We start from the raw sequence: 5774 nt of genomic DNA on the forward strand, positions 1-5774 counted from the left end.
GGCTACTAGCTTTAGGAGTGGCACTGCTTGGGAAACCCTACTTTTGGTTGCATGGTTCCACTTCCTAACACTATAGACATCACTTCCCTCCGCTCATTATAGCCCCTTTTCACATTTTCCCATCCGAGTCCACATTTGTCCATTGGGTCCACAAGGAGTTAGCCTTCCCCCTCCCCTTATCCACACTTTGGGTTGGGCCTGGAACGATGCCCCAATGGTTGATGTAGCTAAAAGAAAGTTAAAAGCATAATTTGGCCACTTACAACAGTAAATGTACCACAAAATGCAAAAGATAGCCAAGACATAAAAATTTGGCACTTGGGCAACATGATCTCTATCCCTTATCGTTATGACCATCACCTTGGTTCTTATGGCACAACATCAATGCTTGCTTGTTGGCACAACTGATCAAGAATTCCACCTCCCCTTTTGCAGTTTGGAACGGTTACGAACATTAAGCAGGCAGCTTCCGACACCAAGAAACATCAATCACCTCCAAAATATCAACGTTTCAAGGCACGAAAGCTTCTATACTTGTTCACACCCGCGGACATTTAACTCTGGAAGTTTTTTTCCCAACTGCAAAACTCCCCTAATTGTCTCAATTCTTTACAAGAGTACAAGGTTAGATGTTGGCAAATAAGCTGCTTTGTTTCCCTATGGTCTTTGGAATGTGTCAAAGGGAAGTCCATATATTTTATTCTGGCAGTTGTTGAGGCACCTGCAAATGCAAATATTTAGCTTTCAGGTACAGGTAGATATATATATATGAAATGGAATGAAAATATGAAACAAGATACTTCTTTTTTCAGTGGAAAAAAACGCTTTTTCTTTATATGAATAAAAAATATAGTACATGAAGCAAGATACCTTTGTCTACCATAAATTCATGCTGCCACAATGATTGTAATTTCCTCCCACTCACTTGTAACACTGAATTTCTCCACATGAATCCGGGAAGACAAGGGATTATAAGATGTAGTAACCCCAGTCTTTGGTTGCAACAAGATGTCAGTTCCTTATAACTCAAAATTGGGAAACAGTGATTAGATGCGTCAGACAGACACCGAGGACCTGATCCCTTATCTGTCCTGTTATAATATTTTGAACGAATCCCAGATATGTATGTATTGACCTCCGGGAACTTCCCTTATTACCTATTCATTGAAGAAAAATATACAGATTTATCATTCTGCCCTTAAACAAACTTGAGAAGTGTACAGATCTATCACTCTTCATTATCTACTAATTCAAGGAGGAAAAATATACACCAGGCAGATCTATCACGCTTGGAATAAACAAACTTTGAAATATTCATTTTCAATAGAAGACAAAGTTTGAAATGATTGAAGCACTTACACAAGACGATAGCTCCAAGAAAACTTCAATCTGTGTTGGTCGTCTGCTGCAAACGACTACAGAGCATCCATTTGTCCTCTGCAATATTTCTCCCAAGATCTTTGTCGTGGATTGGCATCTGTAATTTAAACTTGGAAACCTCATATTTCTGTACCTTATTTTTTTTTAATGAAAAAACAAACAATATACAGAGATATTCATAGATTCACTTACCAGTAATGTGTAGTTTTTCCAGATATACACGCTGGATGTGGCTTGAATCTGAAAAGATCGGAAGAATGTTAACCCCTTGACTGCACGACAAGGTCGAGTTCATCCAAGCACCAAGTGAATTGCTCATTGTTTGCATATAAAATGGCAATATGAACGGATGCTGTTTGAACATCGGCTTCCACCATTTCCAACTCGCAATCTATTATCTGCCAGATGATTAAAGATAAGAGGGTGAAATGTTCTTGACCTCCGGACCACCGATGATACACATGGTACGAAGCCACGCTGAAAGTGTAAATATAACATGTTCTTGACATCCAGACCACGTGCTGTGTGAAAATGTGGTAACAGGGACTGACTAGGAGGCCGAAGAAGTAAAGAGGGAAAAAGTTTTGATATTGTGATGGAGATCGGTTGCCATTGATGAACAGAAAGATGAAGCTCAGACATAGACAGGTAAAGATCTAGATAACAAGATAAATGAAACTAAGCTCAACATACATACGATCGCTGATTAGTTGGAACTGCACGCAGCAATCTTGACCTACGCCTTGAACCGGAGACATCCCACCACATAAAGATTCTTGGGGTTGGTTGCGAACAGACACGTGCTTAGTGCTCGACAGCTTGTGAATTGTGATGTGGTCCTTTCTGAACCAATAGTGCTGACCATGACTCCCTGAACGCCAACTACTAGTTTTGCTTTTGCAATTAATATTCTTAGCACAGTAATCTATCCAATGACCCAACTACCAACATGGTTCGTTGGGGCACATGGTCATGAAAGCAATTTACTTGGTATTAATATGGTTCGTTGGGGCACATGGTCATGAAAGCAATTTACTTGGTATTAATATTGGTAAAAGGGAGTTGTCTTTAGTGCGATTTTTTTGGAGATTTTTCGGTAGAAAAAATTGAGGTTAAATCTTGATTTGTATTATTTAAAATGGTTTTTTAACAGAATATTTGGATTCAGGACCCTGAAAAATTACTAGGAAACTTTGAATGTGCAGAAATTACCTATCAACCTTGCGATTTCAATAAATTACTCCGGATTTTAGAAAAATTTGACTAGAAAAACCCACCAAAAAAACTTCCAAAAAATCTCCTGTACAAATTCCGCCAAAAAATTCAGCTCCACTAGGTCTATAGCCTACCAGCCACTACGAATTCCGCCAAAAAGTTCGGCTCCACTAGGCCTATAGCCTACCAGGCACTAGGCCTATAGCCTACCAGCCACTACGCAAGAATGTCTACTCCCTCTTGATAATTAGCGTCATCCATACAACCCATTGGATGTAGAGTACAAATTTAAAAAGCATTCATAATCCTGGATGATTATGAAGCACGCCAAAAGAGGTAACAATAGAGTAATCAATGCTTTGGAAAGAAGGTTGAGAAGTCCCAAATATAAATCTATTGTTTGTCTCACTATATATATAAAAGATGCTTCGGAAATATTTATGGTTAGTAAATGCGTTATATTGTGTGGGATTTAGTTTTTATTATGGTATCGGTTTAGATTGTGTGGGATTTAGTTTTTATTATGGTATTGGTTTAAATTTTATGGAGAGGGGTGAGAATAGGAGACATTTTATAGGTAGGTAAAATACTTTTTAATTTAACAATGGAGTTAGTTCCAATTTTTTCTATATGGTGAGTGAAGTTGACCACAAAGAGATATATAATGTGTATGAATTTAGGAATATAAAAAGTGTATTTGCTCGATAAATGATGACTTTTAGTGTCAATTCAAACTTGTCATGGTTTACTAGGCTATTGGATTTACTATATCAACAATCTGACCTATGAGATTATTGAAGAACCTCAAGTTTTGTCCATTTCAGACCGTTTAAATTTAAGTTTGCAATGAAGCGAAAGTTAAGTGTCGTAGTACTAGAAAAAGTAGTTAGTGACATTGTAGCCATAGTTTTATTATTATTTGGATTAGTATCCCTTAGGGCTATTGGATTTACTTTATCAACAATTTGACCTATGAAATCATGGAATGATGTCTAGTTCCATCCAACTCACAACATTAAAGTTCATGTTGGCAAGGAAGTCAAAACTAAGTGTGTCATAGTACTAAAGAAAGTAGTTAGTGACATTGTAGCCATAGTTCAATCTATTATCATTATTGGGACCATTATCCCTTAGGGTTGTTGGATTTACTTTATTAACAATTTGACCTATGAGATCATTGAAGAATCCCAAGTGTCATCCATCCCACAATGATTGAATTCATGTTGGCAACGGAGTCAAAGAGAAGTGTCATAGCCCTAGAGAAAGTAATTAGTGACATTGTGTTCATAATTCAATCTTCTATTATTATTATTATTATTGGGATTAACATAGTTTGAAGGGGTGAGATTATGGGTGAGGAAAGCACAATCCATGATGAATTTAATTAATTTGATAACATATAAGCATTATTGTTGCTCCACTTCCAAACATGTGTCATCTTATGGTTTAGGATTATTGCAATCTCATTTACATCGTCATAACAATTTACTGTGTGCTCAATAGTCAAATAGATTTTCTCGTTGCTTGTGTAGGTGGAAGCGCCATCAACACTTTTGACATGCAATGTGATCATCTACTCATTCTTCTTGTTGATGGCAACTTTGTAAAATAAGATAGGAGACAATTCTCAATATCTGTTAGTTGTTAACCCTCCCTAGGCTTGTTCTTAAATCCCCTACCACTATCCCTCCCTTCGACAAAGTTGTTGATGGTGAAGTCCAAGTTTAGGATTCCTTGTACTATCATTGATAAAAAAAGGCATATAAAATATGTTCCCTAATTGTAATGCAAGAGGGTGAATCCACTAAGATGTATCCCACTTCTTAGTAACATGTGGCAATGAAAATTTGACATTTTACATATTTTTTAAATTGAAGCCCTCAAAACTCATATACACCTTGTGAATTTTGAAATGTAATTAAAAATAAATTTGTAATAAATTATGTTATCTTTCTAACATATGTGTGTGTGTTATGTGTCAACTTTGCATTTAATTATATGTTTTTCTCTGTAGTCTTTTGGAAAAAATTAACTAGTGACTTGTTCTCATTAATTAATTTAGTGCTTAATGCATATTTTTCAAAAAATAAAATAAAATGAGCTCTATCTATACAAGATGTAGTTTATTCCACCTATCTTTTAAAAGATCTTTTTTGGTGAAATCATTTCTATTATTTTTTGAAGGCGATAAATTAATATTTAAATCTCATTTTATACACCTTCATGTTCCCAACATAATTTTTTCCTCTTGCTTACTTAAATTGAAAAACTAAAATACGCTTTTGAAGTGGAAACATCCTAATAGAACACATATGTTTTATAATTATTTCGTTGTATAGTTTTTATACTGTTATTTTTTCTTTGAACGATATCATACTAATGGGATTTTTTTTGAAATATAAGTTTAAAAGAAAATACATTTAAAACATCATATGAGACTAGAAGTGTGAAAATGTTATAACATTGGATAGAGTATTCAATAATGATTTTATTGGCATTGAGTCCACCACATGAGATGGAAGACATGAAAGGGTTTCACACCATGGAAGTTTCAGTCGCAAAAGCTCTTATAGAAAGGGGTTATAATTTATGGTATTTAGGCTCTTAATTGACAACCTCTAATAGGATTTTAGAAAACCTAGATGATAATTTAGTAAACCTTGGATCAAGATTTATTTTGAGTTTATGAAATAACTTGATCAATATATTGTTGTAATCATCAAAAATAAATCTTCAAACAAAATTCATGTACTATTTAATTATTGTTTACTAAAACTCCAGACGTGAACTTATCAATATACAATCTAAATTTATTAAATTTATGTGCAAGTTAAAAATGGAATCAATTGGAGACACGGGAGAAATGAACTAGTTTAAGGAGAAATAAGATCATATTTCTCAAAAAACGGTTTCAAGAAGCCATCCATTTCTAGAGAAATTGGTTTCTTGGATGGATAAACCAGAACGATAATACAAAATGATGTTTTCCATGTTATTCTGTTTTCTTCTTGAAACAAAAACTCCCATTTCGTTTATGGTAACATAGTTATAATCCTGATTCCTATATTGATATGTCGGTCTATTTTTTACACAAGTAAAAGCATTGAATAGATTTTTCAAAAGGCCACACTCTGTTTATATAATGCTTCATGCATTTCTAGTAAAACACTAAAAGCTAG

At 34.7% G+C, this 5774-nt stretch overlaps 1 long non-coding RNA gene across 1 annotated transcript; it reads right to left on the reverse strand.

Annotated features, from left to right (window-relative positions):
• Positions 1-439: 439 nt before the first annotated feature.
• On the reverse strand, positions 440-2041 carry LOC149227382 (uncharacterized). Its single transcript, XR_016247794.1, has 4 exons — positions 1573-2041; positions 1360-1477; positions 871-1157; positions 440-721 (listed from the first exon to the last, which is right to left on the reverse strand). It is a non-coding gene; the product is annotated as an uncharacterized LOC149227382 (long non-coding RNA).
• Positions 2042-5774: the final 3733 nt, after the last annotated feature.

This window comes from Pinus tabuliformis, chromosome J, assembly GCF_031772625.1.
Source record: "Pinus tabuliformis cultivar Carrire ecotype Pingquan chromosome J, CPIR1, whole genome shotgun sequence".
Taxonomy (NCBI): Eukaryota; Viridiplantae; Streptophyta; class Pinopsida; order Pinales; family Pinaceae; genus Pinus; species Pinus tabuliformis.